The sequence below is a fragment of the Sturnira hondurensis genome, unplaced genomic scaffold, assembly GCF_014824575.4.
Source record: "Sturnira hondurensis isolate 20B ecotype Veracruz unplaced genomic scaffold, ASM1482457v3 Scaffold0015596, whole genome shotgun sequence".
Taxonomy (NCBI): Eukaryota; Metazoa; Chordata; class Mammalia; order Chiroptera; family Phyllostomidae; genus Sturnira; species Sturnira hondurensis.
The window spans coordinates 19,178,002-19,197,795 of NW_028088227.1; positions in this window are offsets into that span (position 1 = coordinate 19,178,002).

Sequence of the window (19,794 nt, forward strand, 5' to 3'; positions counted from 1 at the left end):
GGAAATGACCCTCACTCCACAAAGCTACAGGTATGAAAGAATGAAGAGCAAAAGAAGTAGAAAAAATGTGAGAAGTAAAAAAGCATGCATGCACACAGCTTTTTCTTTGTTTCTCTTAAATTCTAATAAAAGCACTTTGAAATATATGAAAAAAACAACCAAAGAGAGATACAGACAAATATGCACACTTTGATGTTGGTTTTAAAACATCATTCTAGTTACTCATAGAAGAATTGGACAAAAATCCAGAAAGGTTATAAACAATTCAAATATCCCCATACATCTAACACAACACTCACGTATAGCTGATTACACTTTAAAAAAATGAACACAAAATCTTCACTATAAAAGTCCTAATCGTGGGGCCGTAGAAAACTCATCACGTCAAACAGCTGTGAACCTACTTTTGCCCACCCAGTACTTTGAGATGTTTTGCTCTAAGGTTAGAATACACAAATTCACTAAGAGATCATATATTCCACACAAAATATTCAATACATCTCAATCCAAATTATTGCAGAAATTTTTGGCTTGGCAAGTGATTCCTAAAGCTTAGATTGAAATGCAAATGACTTAGAATAGCAACAATATTTTAAAAATACATTCTTATAACACTACAAAAAAGTAGGTCTTAACGTTAGCTTAAACAGTAATTTCAATGTACTTATTTAACTCTCAGATCTTAAAGTAATATTCTCCTACCTTTTGCAACATCATGGATGGAACTGGAAAGCATTATGCTGAATGAAATAAGCCAGGTGTTGAAGGACAAATACCATATGATCTCACCTCTAACAGGAAGCTAAACAACAAAACAAACAAGCAAGCAAAATATAACCAAAGACACTGAAACAGAGAACAGGCTGACAGTGACCAGAGGGGAGAGGGGAGGGAATTTCAGGGGAAATAGGGGAGGGATTTAGAGGAACATATATAAAGGATACATGGTCAACAACTGAGAAGGATGGAAATGGGAGGGAGGGGGGAGCACGGGGGGTGGGATGGGATGGGAGTAATATTGAAAAATAATTTTAAAAATTGGAAAAAAGTAATATTCAATTATTCGTATATACCTATACTCATTTAATACATTATATTAAATAAATGTATGAATCACTTTGTTATATCAATGCATATGTTCTTGTTTAAAGCAATGCAAAAATTGATCATTGTAGTAATAGAATAATATGTTTTTAAAAATTTGTTTATTTAAAAATGAGAAATTGTTTCCTTAAAGTAAAAGATATCTTCATTGGCCCTGGCTGGTGTGGATCAGAAGACTGAGTGCCAGCCTGTGAATCAGAGTTGCCAGTTCTATTCCAGGCTGGGGCCCATGCCTGGGTTGCGGGCCAGGTCCCCAGTAGAGGGCGCATGTGAGAGGCAACCACACATCAATGTTTCTCTCCCTCACTTTCTCCACTACTGCCCCTTTCTAAAAATAAGCAAATAAAATGTTTTTAAAAATAAATGCCTTCATTGTTCTACACTATGAAAAAAGACATTAAACATTTTGTTGGAAAATATACTAGTAAGATATAATATGTGAATTAAAAGGTACAACTCTACTTAGTTTTATAATACTTATAAAACAAATATTATAAGGCCCAATTATATGTGTTAAATTATAAGCTGTTAATTACAACAATTTTTCACAAAAAAAGGCTATAAGTACTCTGCACTATTAACATGGATCATAATAAAAAGTAAAAACTAGTTTTTTTTTTCTAAACGAACAAGTCATTTTGTACTCAGGGAGAAAGAGTTCTTTAATCACTAAGTATGCGTTTAACACATTCTGCTTTTTTACATATTTTAGAATATTTTTTAAAAACTTTCTTACTTTTTTAGAAAATTGCATTTTCTAATAATTGTTGTCATTTACAACTCTGTTTTAAAAAATACTACATTGTAACTTTTCCCTTGAGTATACCTGTCTCCTTTATTTTGTTGTCTTAATTTCCTACTAAATCAAGCCCTAAATGTGAAATAATAAAATTGTCAGCATATCTCTTTCACCAAAAAGTCTTTGGTTTCCTGAAGAGATTAGAAAAAACCAGTCGTGTTACTTCAATTTACAGAAAGAATAGTATTTAGAATGGATACATTTTCTTGGCATACAGGTGCTATCCATTATACATGGCTATGCACATTAAACAAGGCATATGATTTGAATTTCACATTCAGATACTTAAAAAAAGAACAGGGCTGAATTACATAGAATTTATGTCTACTTAGCCATTCTCATTTTAGGTGGCAGACACATGAAATAATTTCTCAGGTTTAACAAACAGTATAATAGCACATCTATAACAGCACATGGGACGTCGCCAGTGGTGCCACCAGATTGATGAGACATAGAGCAGAGCAGAAGGAAAGCAGACTTGCATGGTTCTGTCCTTCTAAAGAAAACATGATGTAACAAGTCACACCGTGGATCCATTTATTGATTCACTTTCAGTGGTGGTGCTGAGACATTGGCATATTAATTAAACTGCCTTAGACCTCGTTAATTATTCTTATCACTCTTCCAGGCTCTGTGTTTGGGAAAGCATGGCTGCATAAGTTTGTGGGCGGGTGGGTACTACAGAAATAGGATGAATAGCTCTATTAACATTATCGTGGTTAATTAAAAACAGAGACAAGTAGAAATGATTATCTCTCCCTCCATTCTATTTTTCTGTTAATTTGTTTGCAAAGTTCTTTACAAACCTTGAATGAACACTTGGTGCTTGTTTTTCATGTTCTTGTCTTCTGTAAGCAAATATAGTACATTTACTTAGAATGACTTTTAACATTCCAATATGTCTGAGGTAAGTATAATGATTGTTTCATTTAAAAATTCAAGAAATTTAATGCTAAAAACAATTACTTTAGATAGCCTTAGGAATAAATATTTTCTGTTATATTGGAATGGACTAGATATCAAAGTAATAAATTATCAACAATGAATACTTTTATATTTGGAGAGAAAAAACTTTAAAAATGATATAGAATAATGTATACTGTCAGTAAATGTATGTAATATTTATTACAAGTCTAGATTCTGATGGCACATTATATTGTGTGATTGAATGCAAATTCTTTAAATCTTTACTATAAAGTATATGCTAGAATGTACATTGAATATCTACTTCAACCACCTCTTTTTACAAATACTCAAAGAAATACGGAAAGTGTAAAGGCAGAGTTGAAAATAAAATGTATGTCTGCTGTGCTCTTCCAATATATTTTGACCTAATGACATTTTTAATAATAAATATAATCTTTTAAACCTTCTTAAGAAAATGTATTTTTCACTTTAATTTGATATTATACAAGTAAATTATTTTAACTTAACTGTAAATTACAATATATTTTAAATGTTTTATTATATTTATTTATTTAAATTTAATCTTTATTGGTACTCAGGTTACATTATAAAGAAAAATGCCTACTTTTCTTATTTTTTTTTAGAATAAAACTTATTTTCTGGTTTAGATTTTTCTTTCTCCAGTTAAAAATAATATGTTTTTAAAATAATAATATATTTAACAATAAAATAATGTATTACCCTGGCTGGTGTGATTCAGTGGACTGCATGCCAACCTCAGAACCAAAGGGCTCCCAGTTCGATTCCTGGTCACACCGTGCGCCTGGGTTGTGGGCCAGTTCCCCAGTAGGGAGTGTGAGAAAAGCAACCACACACTGATGTTTCTCTCCCTCGCTTTCTTCTTCCCTTCCCTTCTCTCTAAAAGTAAATAAATAAAATATTAAAAATTATATATTATTAATGTAATAAACATAATCTATTATATTGTTTATTTAATCAATAGAAAATGTGCTTTGTATCTTTTTTCCCCCAAACCTGATCATCTCGTCTTCCCAATCTATGCTGTATCCCACTCAAAATTTTGTACTTTGGGTTAATATTAATTTAATTCAAAGTTTTGTGGTTTGGCAATTTGAATTACTAGTCTGAGCGGGGCTCACCATATAAGTGTTATGTTGATTGTCAGTGAAAGGGCTCAATTTTTAGCTTTTGACTGAAATAAAAAGGGTTACTAGGCTAATAGTCTTGCCTCATCTAGCAAACTATCCTGGTTCTTATTACCTGATGTTTATGGGACAGGTTTTAAGAATGTGAAAAGAGGACAAACCCCACTACACAAACAATTCTCGAGTCTTTTTTTAAAAAAAATTATGTATTTATCTTTAGAGGGGAAGGGAAGGAGAAAGGGAGAGAAATATCAATGTATGGTTGCCTCTTGTGCATCCCCTGCTGGGAACTGGCCTGCAACCCAGGCCTGTGCCCTGACTGGGAATCGAACCACAATCATGTGATTCCCAGGCCCGCGCTCAGTCCACTGAGCTACAACAGCCAGGGCACAATTCTCGAGTCTTTGCTTATGCCATGTTTATGATTGTCTTCTTGTTCAAATCACATTGGATGGAAAAGCCCATATCCTGTATGTAAGTATACAGCCAACATAGGAGATACCAGAAAGCCACAGTGTACAGAGTTGTTTCTGTGATACCTAGTGTAGTCTGCTTCGAGCAGCAACGGTTCACCTCTCTTTCACACGCACACTCAGTCTCTCACAAAAACATCCAAAGTCTCATTTAATCAAAGCATCGGGTTAAAAGAGCTTCATCTTGTATTCTTTTACCAGATGAAATAAGATACCATGTTGAAAAGACATTTTATCTGCACTCTGCAAATCCAACTTATGGAGTGATACAAAGATAGAATAACCACAGAAAATCTTCCCATTTTGGGAGGAGAAGAGAGAAAACCATAATCGTTTCTTGATCTATAGCAATCCTGAAATCAAATCAGACCATAATTATGGCCTATTCTAGAGAAATGGATGCTCCTTGATGAGTTTCTTATTGTTTTCCCAGGGAATGACTCTCCATACATACTTCATGGTTCTTGACACTAAGCTTTATAGAAGTAAACTCCTTATGAAAATCAAAGAAAGAGTTAAATTTGAAATTTAATGGAAAAATGGCAGAAAGAATATGCACTGATATAGAACCAAAGAGGCAAAAAGAAATATCAGAAGTTAATGTGTAATTAAAAATTTTATGGGGGAGACTCTTGACCCTCATTGTTTAGAGATCAACAATAACTCAGCTGATCTTCAGGTTAGAGTAAGTATGTCAACCATATGTTTGCTGTTATCATAGATGACTAAGTAATGACCTTACTTTTATTCTAAGACCACATTAAAATTTGCGACATAAGATTTGGATCCAGGTTGTTCCACATTTCATTTAATATCACAAAATAAATAAATTTAAGTATAAATTTGTTTATACTTAACTGTATCATTGAACTCACAAAAAATATCAAAATTATATGCTTTACAGCCCAGGCCAGTGTGGCTCATTCGGTTGGAGCATTGTCCCATAAACCAAAGGATCACAGATTTGATTCCTGATCAGGGAACATGCCTAGGTTGCTTGTTCAGTTCCTAGTCAGGGTGTGTATAAGAGTCAACCTATCGGAGTTTCTCTCTCACATTGATATTTCTTCCCTTTTCTCTCCCCCTCCCTTCCCTCTCTAAAAAATCCATAGGCGTGTCCTCAGGTGAAGATAAAAAATAAGTACATGCCTTAAATATACATGTGCCATTTTTTATGATTTGTTAGCATTTTAAGCACGTAAGAATTGCTTGATAAACAACATTGAACATTTGTCCCTCAGTATATCATAGGTCTTGCAATAATAGGAATGTGGTTTTGTGTATAATTAAGTTCTTATTGATGTATTATAAGTAGGTTCTCACTGATGTAATTTAGTGAATGCAGTCCAAATATGCAAGGTAGGAAACTGGTAAGCCTGTGCAGGACTTACAACAGCACTTCATACAAAGGGGCGGAGGCACGTCCACCTTTTACACGAACGCAATGTTTTAGTTGCTTCTTCCCTGCCATTTCCTATCTAAACTTCATGATTGCAAATGTTAGGAGCATGCTGTCAATGATATGCACTAAGTTTTCACTGAAGAAAGATAGATAAACTGAGTCAATTAAACTTGGTGATTTGCTCAGGAAGCCAGCCAACTGCTATGGTGTATGCTACCTTACTAAGTAAGGATAATAAATAAATGAGTTGTTTAGCTGCTGAAGCAACAGACCAACATCAGGGAAGAAGACCGATGTACTTCTGTTCATATAGCAATTTTAAAAACATCCTGTTGTTTAGGTGTCCTTTTGGGAAAAATTTCAACCTTACACATGAGAATGTTAGACTTCTCAGTTGAGGAAGAGAGAATAATATGTGTGTATTTGGGGTGGTTTATTGAACAAATTTTAATTCAGTGTCTGCTGTTTTCAGGTATATATAAGCCCTCCTTTATTCAGAAATTAGTAAAACATATAAGAATCATCATCGTTCTTTATTATAAGCAGCAATAAAAACAAAGGAAATACAAGGATTGTACCAGAAATGGTTTATATTCTGCATGATAATATTTTAGAAAAGAAAGTTTATAACTTGTTATGTTCACATAAGTTATATGTAAATACAAGCTGCCAGCATCATTAAATTTTATTTATTTATTTATTCATAGACAGGAAGGGAAGAAGAAAAAGAGGAAAGGAAATATTCTTGGGTTGCCTCTCCTGGCACCCCAACAGGGGGCCAAATCCACAATCTAGGCATGTGCCCGGACCAAAATCAAACTGGCCACTTTTTGCTTTGCCAGATGATATCCAACCAACTGAGCCACATCAGGGCAAGCTGCCTGACTATTAAAAAAATCATAAAATTAGTAAAAATGTAACATTTTCAAAATCAACTGTTTTAGCTTAAATTAAATGCACTAAAATCTAGACCTATTATTTGAATAACACATGATTTTGAACCTTAAAAGTAATTTGTATGTACATTGCAATATTTAAAATTCAAGAGTCGGCAGATTTTTAAGTGTATCCAAATAGAAAAATAAAATCATGCTATATGGGAAACATTGCCTCATAAACATATAATAAAAAATTAACCCAGTTGGTTAAATTAACAGTTTCAGTCGATTCTACTTTATTATTCTGTCTCTCTACAGTTTGATTGTATTTAGCAGGTTGCAACAAAATGCTCTCAGAAACTAATTAATATCCTCAGACAAAGCTTATACTAATTCTGAACATACTGAGTGACTTCTGGATTTGAGAAAAGGCAAAACACTAAAATAAACAAAATTACATCTAATACTAGAAAGCTGCTTTTAAACAAAACTTGTGATTATAAAAGTAGCCATTGCTGGTTTCCTCATGAAGTGATTTTTTAAAAAATTTATCTTGATATTTTAAAGCTCAAAAAACTGAACTGCCATGGGGTTGTATTCTTGCAGATAATATTTTCATAGGTTGAAAAATCTAAAATTGTGTTGTTGATATTGTGTTTAGTGAATTAAGATACACACATTTTATTGACTGATATATACATATACTCAACCCTAATAACATCATGACAGTTAATATTCGATATATACATAGGTATATGTAACTTATTTGTAGTAAGAATAACAGTATCCCTCTGGGTAGCATTTTTTGATTCAACTTATTACCTGAGAATTGGTATTAATATCCAACTGTGTTATAGAAATTGTTAAAATTTTAAATCACTGATGGATGTGTTTATTTTTAGTTTTTCTCATAAACTCCAGGTGCATAAAAGACTTCAGCAGAAGTTGTGGAACAATAAAAGTCCTAGAGGGAAACACAAGTGGTAAAGTGTCAGGTATCCCACACCGAAATTTTTTTTGCAAATATATGTTAGGGCAAAGGATACCAGGAAAGAATAAACAAATGGGACTATAACAAACTAAAAATGCTTCTGCATGGCTAAAGAAAACATAAGCAAAATGAAATGGGAACCAACTGTATGGGTAAACATATTTGGCAATGATACCTGGGATGAAGGTTTGATCTCCTATATATACAAAAAACTCACACAACTCAATGCCAGGAAGATAAACAATCCAATTAAAAAATGGGCAAAGAACCGAAACAGACAATTCTCTAAGGAGGACATACAGAGGGCCCAGAGACATGTGAAAGAATGCTCAACATCACTAACCATCAGAGTGACAGAGATTAAAACCACCATGAGATACCTCTTCTCACCGGTCAGAATGGCCATCATAAACAAATAAACAAACAAGGGCTGGTGAGATTGTGGAGAAAAGAGAACCCTCGTGCACTGTCAGTGGGAATGAAGGCTGCTGCAGCCGCTGTGGAAAACAGTATGGAACTTCCTCAGAAAACTTAAAATGGAACTGCCTTTTGGCCTGCAATTCCACTGCTGGGATTATACCCTAAGAACTCTGAAACACCAATTCAAAAGAACCTATACACCCCAATGTTCATAGCAGTGTTATTTACGATAGCCAAGTGCTGGAAACAGCCAAAGTGCCCATTAGTAAATGAGTAGATAAAAAAAAACACAGCTGTGGTATATTTATACAATGGAACACTACACAACAGAGAGAAAGGAGTGCCTGCCCTTCACAACAGCATGGATAAACCTGGAGAGTGTTCTGCTAAGTGAAATAAGCCAGGGTATGAAAGACAAATACCATATGATCTCAACTGTAAGTGGAATCTAATGAACAAGACTAACCAACAAACAAAATAGAACCAGAGACAAGGAAATAAGAAACAAACTAAGAGAAGGGAAGGGAGAGAGGGAATATAGGGAAGGAAGGGGAAGGGCCTAGCCAAGGAACATGTATGAAGGACCCATGGTAATGAAGAACAGGATGTAGGCTGACTGAGGGAGTTGGGGTGGGTGGGGCAGGGGAGAAGAAGTGGGGGGAAACTGGGATGACTGTGACTGAACAACAATTTCAAAAGAGGCAAAAATTAACTCATTGATGGATGAAAAGATAAATATATCTTTTTACTTTTTTACTTTTTTAGGGGCATCCAATGACAAATCTCTGATTTGTAGAAAGAAATTCAAGTCATACAATTATTAGTACTGATACAACTAAATCTTTAATTATTAGTTACCTCCTACCTAATATAAGTTTTTAAAGAACATACTAAATATTCATTCACAAATATTTGTATAATAATCATTCAAATTACATGCCCTTATTCATCTTTGTCTCATTTATAGGACCCATGTGGGGCCCTGGGCCAAATCACAGGTTACATGCAAACCTGCATATATTGGTTCTGGTACCGAATCTAACCTTTTTTTTCTCATGGTAATCACTAAACTAAAAAACGATCCTTTAATTCTTAGCTACTATTTATGGGTAGTCAAACTGAAATAGAGACAATGTGGCTGTATCAAATGGCAGTGAACATTATATAATTTTTGTTTGAACAATGAAATATTTTAAAGACATAAAATAAGAGCTAACAAAGCAAAGCATTAGAAAATCCAGTACAATGGAAAAACCTCGAGCAACACCATGTCAAAAAAAAAGCATTCCTTGAACTGAGGGATTCCTGCATATTTTATTTTATTTTATTTTATTAAAGATTTTATTTATTTATTTATCTTTAGAGGGGAAGGGAAGGAGAGAGGGAGAGAAATATCAATGTATGGTTGCCTCTCATGCGTCCCCTGCCAGGAACCGGGAACTGTCCTGCAACCCAGGCATGTGCCCTTGACTGGGAATCGAACCTCAATTGTGTGGTTCGCAGGCCTGCGCTCAATCCACTGAGCTATACCAGCCAGGGTGGATTCCTGAATATTTTAAAGGGTAGATCTTTTACACACACATACACACACACACACGTGTGTGTGTGTGTGTGTATGCTGAAAATTTTGTGTTTAATGAATATTTACATATCAAAGGGTGAGACATCCAGCTCTCTTGTCATACTTACTTTCCATAGTTGTTAATAAGCAATTCTATATATTCTGTAGCCAAATATTAACCATGGAAAATGCCTTGAAAAATTAGAAAGTGCCCTGGCTGGTGTAGCTCAGTGGATTGAGGGCGGACCTGCGAACCACATGATCGCAGTTCTATTCCCAGTCAGGGCACATGCCTGGGTCGCAGGCCAGTTCCCGGCAGGGGACACACGGGAGGCAACCACACATTGATATTTCTCTCCCTCTCCTTCCTTTCCCCTCTAAAAATAAATAAATAAAATCTTAAAAAAAATAGAAAGTAAAATTTAAGAACAAATCAGGAGTAATGTCTAAAAATATACTGTAGAGAACAAAGGAAAGAGAGGATGATATTCAGAGACATATAGCTCGTATAATAGTTCACATGGTCTGGTCCACAATATTCTGTACTTCACTTCTCTTCAAATTGGGCTCTGAGCTTAATACAGAGTGGATATCTATAAATGGCTCTCTCTTCATGTAAGTGAAGTTCAGTAAGGCCATGAAGGCCACATCTGTCCCAATGTTCACCTTATAAATGGTTATCTATGTACCTACATAATATCTGAAGTAGTTCCTTTTGGTGAGGAAATCTAGAAAATTTACCATCTTGTTCTGTAAGAAAACATCTTCTGACCTCTGATCTAGAGGAATTAAGACAATGACTTTCTTACCAAGATCGGATTTGGATGATATCTGAATAATCTGCCCATCAAAACTGGGAGTTGTTTCCAGGGGGAAATGTGATCTCCATTGCAGAGATAGACAACCATTTGGCATTAATAAGCACATCTAACAAATCGGGAAACATTCCAAAGTGTAGTAGCCTGATGAGCGCATGCCCTAGTTGTCCTATGAGACATTTCAGGTCCTAAAAATCAGGTAGAAAGTCACCTGTAATACTGAGGACACTTTTCAGATGTAATCGTGGGACAGGAACAAACTTATCTCTGACTTCAAGGTTCTTTTAGCCAGTCTAGTAACCTAATAGATACGTGAGAGGTTAGCAAGAGAAACTAACCACAGTTTATATATGCATGTGCGTGGAAACCCTGAGTACATGAGGGAGTCAGAGACCACATGTTGACAAAGGTTTAGAGGTAGAAAGGTGCGGTTGGAGTATGAGTAATTCTGAGCTGGGGGTCAAATGATACACCTTGGGGTATCGGAAGGCAATTTCAGAGAGAGAACATCTCTAATGATGGTCAGTTTGTCCTGCATTATACGTAGGTAAAAAGTAATTTCTTATGATCAATGTTTTTATAGGCCACAGTCATAACTTAAATTCTTCTAAATAGTTATGGGAGAAGGAGAAGTTCCTCTTGAGCCTTCAGGGTCTCACTTGCCTTTAGTTCGAAATCATCTACACGCCGTTGAGGTGTATCTTGGGGTAACTCATTCTGAACCCCCACACAATCCATGTTAAGGACCTTGAGAGGGGAGATAATTCTGGATTATATAGGTAGGCCCATTTTAATCCCCTGAGGCTTTAAAACTGATCATCTTTCCTGCTTGAGGTAAAAAGGTAAAATGAGAGCAGGAGAGATCTGAAGTGTGAGAGAAGTTGACGCCACGGTTGCTGACTTTCAAAATGGAAGCTGGAGGAAGGAAGGTGGAAGCCACGGAATGTGGGTGCCCTTTCCAAGCTGAAAACAGTCTTCTACTGACAGCCGGCAAGGACAAAGGCTCTCAAGTTCAACGAAGTCAAGGAACTGAGTTCTGTCAATGATGTGAAAGGGAAAGGGAATTGTTCTGACTCTAGAACCTCCAAGAAGTAGCACGGGCTTGCAGAAACCTTGATTTTAACCCTCTGGGACCTGCCTCAGCATCTGGACCTACAGAACTCAGACAACGAATACGTGTTGTTTGAAGCTTATTTGAAGCTTGTTTGAAGCCAAGTTTGTGGTAGTTTGCTAAGGCATCAACAGGAAACTTATACACACATTATTAAATTTTTCTTACAAATATATAATAAATATATAAGTGATGAACTAGCTTAAACAGTGTGGGGAAGTGCAGCGGATGTTAAGGCATTCCTCTTGAATAAGTGACATTTAGAATCATGATTTAAGTGTGGTTAACTTTTTTAATAAATGAAGAAGGGTTGTGGAGAATGCACTCTGGGGAGAGTCTGAGTGCCCTAGGTTAGTGGGTGAAGGGTACACTTTCCCAGAACTGAACATCAAGTACTGTGACTGAACTAATTGGTTACATTCAATAAATAATAAACTAAATATTTAATCATATGTCACAAGTTCTAAAAGTTTCTGTACCTGCATTCATCCCTCCCTCCATGTCCTTTTTTCACCAACAGTTTCCGTCAAAATCAAAGCAAAAAGAAGGAGAACAGTAGAGTAGAGAATATATCATCATAATCATGTTCCCTTTTAATAACTTATTTACCAGTAGAATCACAGAATATAAATGCTAAGCATAACCAGAGAAATAATTTAGAATAGTTCCTCTTCATGTAGCTGAGAAATCAGACTCAAAGAATACAAAAGTTGACTTGCCAAAGATGACATTAGTTAATATCAGACTTATAAGAAACTTTGCTTTTCTGATGACAATTTTAGTGTTTTATTTTAGCCAGTTGTCCATCTTGCTATATCTTTTTAAACTTCCTATTAGCACATGCTTATCTGCCACCCATTTCTCCAGTTTACTGTTTTTATTGTTAAAAATTAAGCAGAAATCTCTGTAGTCTCTACAACACTGCTGTTTGATCTTTTCTGATAACTTGTCTAATAAACATGTACATTCAGTCTTTCTCGTGTATTGAGTGACTTTGGGGTGCAATTATAGAACAGAACAATATGCTGCTCTAAATGGTGACTTGAGAAGAAATAACAAATCTTTGTAATTAAACTGATTTTTTTTCAAAGAATTCTCTTCTTCAGACCAAGGCTTCCCACTGCTAAAAAGTAAATTGCTTTAGAGGTATTCTGGAGATCTGAAGTCTTGTCTCAGATTCACGGGGACATACAGAGTTCTCCAGCACATGGCCCCAGGGAGATGAACAGATGCTCATGCTTCATACAATTTAGCTGTAGATGTGGTAATGAAACAATTTTATTTAACTTTAGTTTACAAGGGAGACACAACCTGCAAGACTCGATAATGTTCAAATTCAAATTGCCTTAAGGGTATGCAAATTGACACAGTCTAAAGTTGTTGACATTTTACAAATTACTTAAGATTTATTTTTGTGAATAAAAATAGTCTTTATTTTTATCCATTCATTTACTGACAGGCACCTAGGTTGCTTCCAGCTCTTGGCTATTGTAAATTGTGCTGCTATGAACATTGGGGTGCATGGATAGAACAGGAAAGCGTTATGCTGAGTGAAATAAGCCAGATGTTGAAAGACAAATACCATATGATCTCACCTTTAGCAGGAAGCTAAACAACAAAACAAACAAGAAAGCAAAATAAAAACAAAGACACTGAAATAAAGAACAGGGGGACAGTGACCAGAAGGGAGAGGGGAGGGAATTTCAGGGGAAAGGGGGGAAGGGTTTACAGGAACTGGTATAAAGGACACATAGACAACAACTAAGGGGGGTGGAAATGGAAGGGAGGTGGGGAGCACTGGGGGAGTGGGCTGGGATGAGAGTAAAAAACAGAATATTGTACTTGAACAATAATTAAATTTAAAAAAATAAAAATAGTCTTTATTTTTATTTGTATTTGACATGAAATATTAATAATTGTAACCATATTGTAATTGGCATGGCAAAGACAAGAGATGTTGTTTTACTGCCTGTCTGTGTACATATTTCTTTTCAAAGTAGCATGTCTGATAAGAAGCACACATATTTTTAAATGATAACATATAATTGAGGAACTGCAAAGTATCGCATGAAGTGGCCTTTTCCATGCAGTTCTTTATAAACCGGTTCAGAGAGAAACGTATCTTGATCAATTTTTGGTTTTAAGTGGCCGATATTCACATTTCCTGGACCAGAAAATAACAAACGTAAAATGCCCTCCAAAGTTGCATTACTTTCTTTTTACAGCATTTGCTAAAATTTAATGCATCCAGAAAACCCTGGTATAGTCTACCCCTGCTGTCAGTTATCAACTATCATGAATACGAACCAATTGTAAGAAGCCCAGACTCTTAAAAGGAGCTTTATATTTTCTTTATATGATACCAAATACTTAATAACCTAGTTAAGTCAATAGCCTAGTATCTGAGCTTGTTGTCGTGTCAAGTTTGCAGTTCCTATTGTGTTTGCTAGTTGTGATGTTCTTTACATTTTTCTCTGTCCTATGAATAATCAGAGGATCCAGAGTGGGCCTGGGTGGTATGATTTATTTGTTTCTAATGAGCACAACCAGGAAGAACAAGCTGCTGTTTTTATACAGGAACTGGCAAAAACAAACAAACAAACAAACAAACAACCAAACAGACAAGACAACAGATGGCGTTCTAAGAGGCTATTATGAAGAGTTTAAAGAAGGGGTTATTATTTACCTGGGTGGCCAGGGTTAGGACAAACCATGAGAGTCGTTGCTATTTGAAGGAAAGAAGAGTACAGAAGTAAAATATGCTTTAATCTAGAGAAAGAACTGACTCTGGAGCTTTGGAAAGGGTGACAGGTAAGAGCTTTAGACTTCCGTAGAGAAACGAAGCTGCTGGCCTCCCTGACCTGAGTTAGACCTGCCTTCTTATCTCCGGCCAATGTCTCCCATTAGCCAAACTCGGTAGGTCCAGTGGTCAAGGAATCCTGTTTATTTAGCCCATGAATTTATTGCCCTAATCATTCACTGGGGTGGAGAAGGGTGGAGACCTGATCTCACTGGGGAAATGAAAATATCCTCAATGGGAGGGATACTATTTTACCACTCTCAGTATCTCCTTTTAGAAAAAAATATCTCTACTCTATCCCTTGTGTGGTGGGAGGAGTAACTGATGCTTTTTCCTCTGGGGATTCAACTTTCCCAGGGAAGGTCAATGTCATGTGCTTGCAGTGCTGGCTGAGTCAGCCCAGGTCTGCGTTACAGGATGCATTACATGTTCATGCTAGTCCATGTTTTCCTACCTAGATTTATCCATAATAAAGGCAACATTTCTGTCTTGCTATTAACTCTTTATTTTATAGCTCAGTTTATTCTGCACCTGGGGAGAAAATAGAAATATTCTGGTTTGGGGACCCCCTAGGATTCCCCAGCACATGGAAATTGCTTCATGTAGTACTATACTTCTGTAACTACTCAGCCTTCTCAATAGGATATATAATGGGTTTTCTGCTTTGCTAGGAGAAATTAAAAAAATGGTGTGCCATACACCAGAAATGAAGTAGTGACGGAGATACGCAATCAGTGTTCTCGCCTCACAGGCACAAAGCACTGTGCATCAGTTGTCTATCCTGAGATAACTCTGTGCCACACGGGGCTGGGGTTCTTTCACCACCATCACACTAGAAGGGATACTGTGGTAGCCTGAGAAAGGAAAGAATCAAAAAGTAATGGGAGCCAATTTCTAAAATACTTGAAAAAAACTTAAAAACATGTTCAGGAATATCTGGAACGTACTATGGCGGCAGGTGATTGTTACTAGTAAAGCAAATGAAGCTTTATGTATTTACCTCCCATAATGATTTCTCTGTTGGGTCAGAATCATTATCATCATGCCTGTTATAGGAAAAGTAATCTTTAAAAGTTGTATTTGTCTTAATTAATCTTTCATATTTTGTAAATTTCAACATTTTTGTCATTTTGGGGTTTTAATTACATACAATACTGTGCATCCATTTTCACTAGATGGTCAATGGATTTTGTCAAAAATGCATAGACCCACGTAATTATCCACAGCAATCAGAATGTAGAAGTTTCATATTATCTTAAATATATCCTCATTCCAATTTCTAGTCAGTATATCCATCCTCACTCGGGGACCCAGCAAGCAGTGAGCTTCTTTCTGTCACTGTAGATTGGTTTTGACTGTTATACATTTATGTAAATAAAATTACATGGGTTTATTTTGTCAGCATCAGAAAATTATTTTGACATTCATTCTTTTTGAATATATCAGTAGTTTCTCATATTATTGCTGAAAAATACTTTCTTTATAGAAATTCATCACAATTTACACGCTCTCTTACTGATGGGCATTTGTTTTATCTCCAGTGTTTAATTATTACAAATAAAGTTTCATGAACTTCCACATAGAAATCAGTTTGTAGATATGGATTTTATTTTCACTCTTTTGGGTCAACTCCAGGGAGTAGTATCATAAAATAAGGGTAGATTTAACTTTATGGAAACTGGCAAGCAGTTTGTCTGAGTGGCCGCATAATTTTATAATCACACCAGAAGTGTGTGAAAGTTCTGGAGGCTTCACAAACTCACCGATCCTTGATATCGTGAACAGCTAACATTACAGCCACTTTAAATAGGTGATTGATGGTATCACATTTACTTCCACTTATTTTTGTGACATTTGAGAAACTGTTTTTAAATTTATGCAACACTTTCTAAATTGATTTTTATGTATTACCAATAAATTTTCTACCTTTATTATTTGTGCTAATATACTACTACAAGTTAACTAATATTTCATTTTAATTAATGTAATTTTGAAAATTAGGCCATCTCATATTTCTCGATATTAAACTATCTTTATTCCTGTTAAATAGGAGTTGACACTTATTTAGCATTACTGTATCTCAGACACTCTTCTAAGTGAACACATATTAACTCAATTATTCTAACAAACTTGGTTGTAGAGAAATTAAGAGAGTTGGCTAAAATTTCAACCAGCAGTGTTGGAACCAAGATTTTTTGTCAGTCTTTTTAAAAAACCCATTCATTTACAGATATGCTATTTTTATTCTTAGTTTTTTTATAAACTCATTTTAATGTCTGTGCCAAACTTTAAGATGCATAAATGATGACAAGAAGAGTAAAAATTGAAGGAGGAGGAAAAGAAGAAATAAGATTAAAGTGAGAACAGCTGATTTCTTGTAAATGTATACCACGTATATATTTATAATATCTTCAGAAATAAATCTTACATCATTTCATAATTACTTTGAATTACAATGTAGTTTCTTAATGGAGAAATATAAATGGATTTATTTTAAATCCTACAGAAACATAAAAATAACAGATTTCCAATATTAAAAATCAAGCAAGTATTTATAGGTACAATGAAATGTATATTTTCCAAGTGTATTCTTCAATTAAGAAAATTAATATCTAAACAAACAATAGAGATAAGAACACAAATTATAGGTCTCTCTATATATTAGCTTTTCGTACAATATGAAGGAGGAAAGAGAAAATATCTACAGAAAATTTCTCCATATGGAAACCTGAAGAGTAATGAGGATATGCCATTCACATTTATGTTTCTATCATAATTATAAACATGTACACGCCTTGTTATTATTGTCTAATAGTCAGTAGGGTAATCTAAAGTTTAAGCAACATACAAGATAAGTTAACTCTCTAAAAGAAAAGGCAAGTGAGAGAAGCTTCAGATATCTGTGCATACAGACTTAAAGGTTTTGGAGATACAAGCCCAAATTCCACTCTGGAAATTCGAAGAAATGTTGCTTTCTTTTTCCTTTTGCATCTGGGTTGTTACGGCACCATGACATCGCCCACAGGCAGCAGGACTGGGTAGTTTACGTGAATAGTGCCACCTCGAAGACCCTGGGAGCTCTTCGGAGGCAGTGGAGTGCACAAGATACTTAAATGTTCATTTCTACAGTGGCTTCCGATACTAAGCTTGAATACAGGACTTGTGCTGACGTGAAATTGTTCTTTCCAAGATTCAGCTCTCTGGGTCTACCAAGAACGGTCGGAACTAGGATGAACCAAACTTCTAAAAGTTATGAGAGCAACCCTGTACCATCAGCCTCGGCGTTCCTGGCAGTGCTTCCTCATTCTCCCTAACGCGAAACAAGCCCCACCCCTCCAGGTGTTTCCTTCTGGGCTCTGATCTCAGACACGTAGAGCCAGGAAAATAAAAACGTACTCCTTTTAGCAGCAATAGCCTCACCTAAAATGGAAAATTAAAACTGTAAAACATTTAGCTGACATTGGCTAAGCACTTACTAAAATCCCAGATACTCTGCTAGATACTTTGTGCATCTAATTTAATCTCCCCAGTGACCAACAGCGGAGAAAAATCTGAAGCTCTGCGAGGACCAGGTAACCACCGCAGACCACACAGGTGAGCTGGAACTAGGATCCCAGTGTCTTTCTGAAATTTAACCACTAGACTTGGATCTCAGGGTACAAGGAGCTCCTCTTTTTATGCTTTAACTGGGTTTATCTTTAAAATATAAATAACAATACATTTTTATCATATACTCTCTTGGTAGATCATACCAGTAGTGTGTATAGCATACTGGATTTTGTGTAAAAAATGCATTTACTCCATTGTTGTGTGTTTATCTACATCTATCTGTATCTATCATCTATCCATCATTTATCTATCTATCATCTATCTATTATTATCTAGTTATATATGTCTACTCTGAATGTTCTTCAAAACCAATAATAATTTTTTTCATAAATTTTACTTGGAATTTATCCTCATAATTACACACCTTCACGCCATGTGGTTTTAGAGAGGCTAAATTATTACACGTTCCTTCCCTTCTTGCACAGGGGTCGTGCAGGTAATACCCTTCACCATAATCACATTGTTTGGCCAATCATAGTGTTTCCCTCGAAGTTTATGTACCAAGACTAGATGGAAAAAATTCTCACTTCTCGGGGGACCCCCCAACACACACACAAATAAATAAATAAAACATAAAAATAAACAACACAAGGTGATATCAACCTTGAACATTCTGGATTAGTGTGCCCTCTGACGCCTCCTGCCTCTGATTCATAAGGAAACTGATATGAAATATATGAGAATAGAGTTAACATAGAAAAATACTCACTATTTTTGTTGATATATATGCATTAGTTTGTTGCAACTGCTGTAACCAAGTACCACAAACTGGGAGCTTAAAACAAGTCACATTTACTTTCTCATAATTCTGAAGACTAGAAGTCTAAAATCAAGGTGTTTTGAGGTTGTGCTTTCTTTAAAACCTGTAGGAGGATTCTTCCTTTCCTCTTCCTACCTTCTAGTTTCCTAGCAACCTGTCATTCCTTTTCTCGTAGCTGCATAATGCCCATCTCTGCCTTTCTCATCACATGGTACTGTCCGTGTGGGTCTGCCTTCACGCGGGCATCTTCTTATCAGAATACCAGCTCATATTGAAGTAGGAACTCATTCTGTATCAGAACAACCTTGTCTTATTACATCTGAAGTGATCCTATTTGCAAGCAGGGTCAAATTCGGGGGGCTTAACTATGGGTTAAGACTTTAACGTACCCGTTTCCTTTACAGAATAGTGGCACAACTCAACCCACAATATGGGGTGAGGAGAGAGGAGGTAGATACAAAAGAAAAAAATATCTGAATCTCTAGGACTGTTGCCAATCTAATCCTGAACATCCCAGACACAAGTGTATATTTTGATTAGCCTATACAACATTATTACCTCTGCTACATTATAAACTCCTTGAGGACAAGAATTCCTCACCTGGTATTCTGAACTCTGAAAACTTTGTCAGGTAGTGAGAAGAGCAGACCTAGGGATCAATAAGTTGGAGGGGACTGTTAAACTTACCATTGTTGTAACTCTACCCTTAAATGAATCACCCAAGCCCTGTGGGATTCAGTGCACTGTTGTCGGTGGGGGTAACACCACTGCCTCACTCTACCATGGACGGTGTGGCTTCACCAGCGAGCATGTGTCTCTCACAGCTCTGCCTGCTGCCAGTCCAAGATTAAGCCCCGGCAGATTTGAATTCTGGTGAGAGCTCACTTCCTGGTCTACCGATGGCCATTTTCTTGTTTCGTCCTCATGTGGTGGAAAGAGCTTATGTTTTTCATTTAGCTAGTTTATTTCAAATAAAACAATTTCAGTGCACTTCAT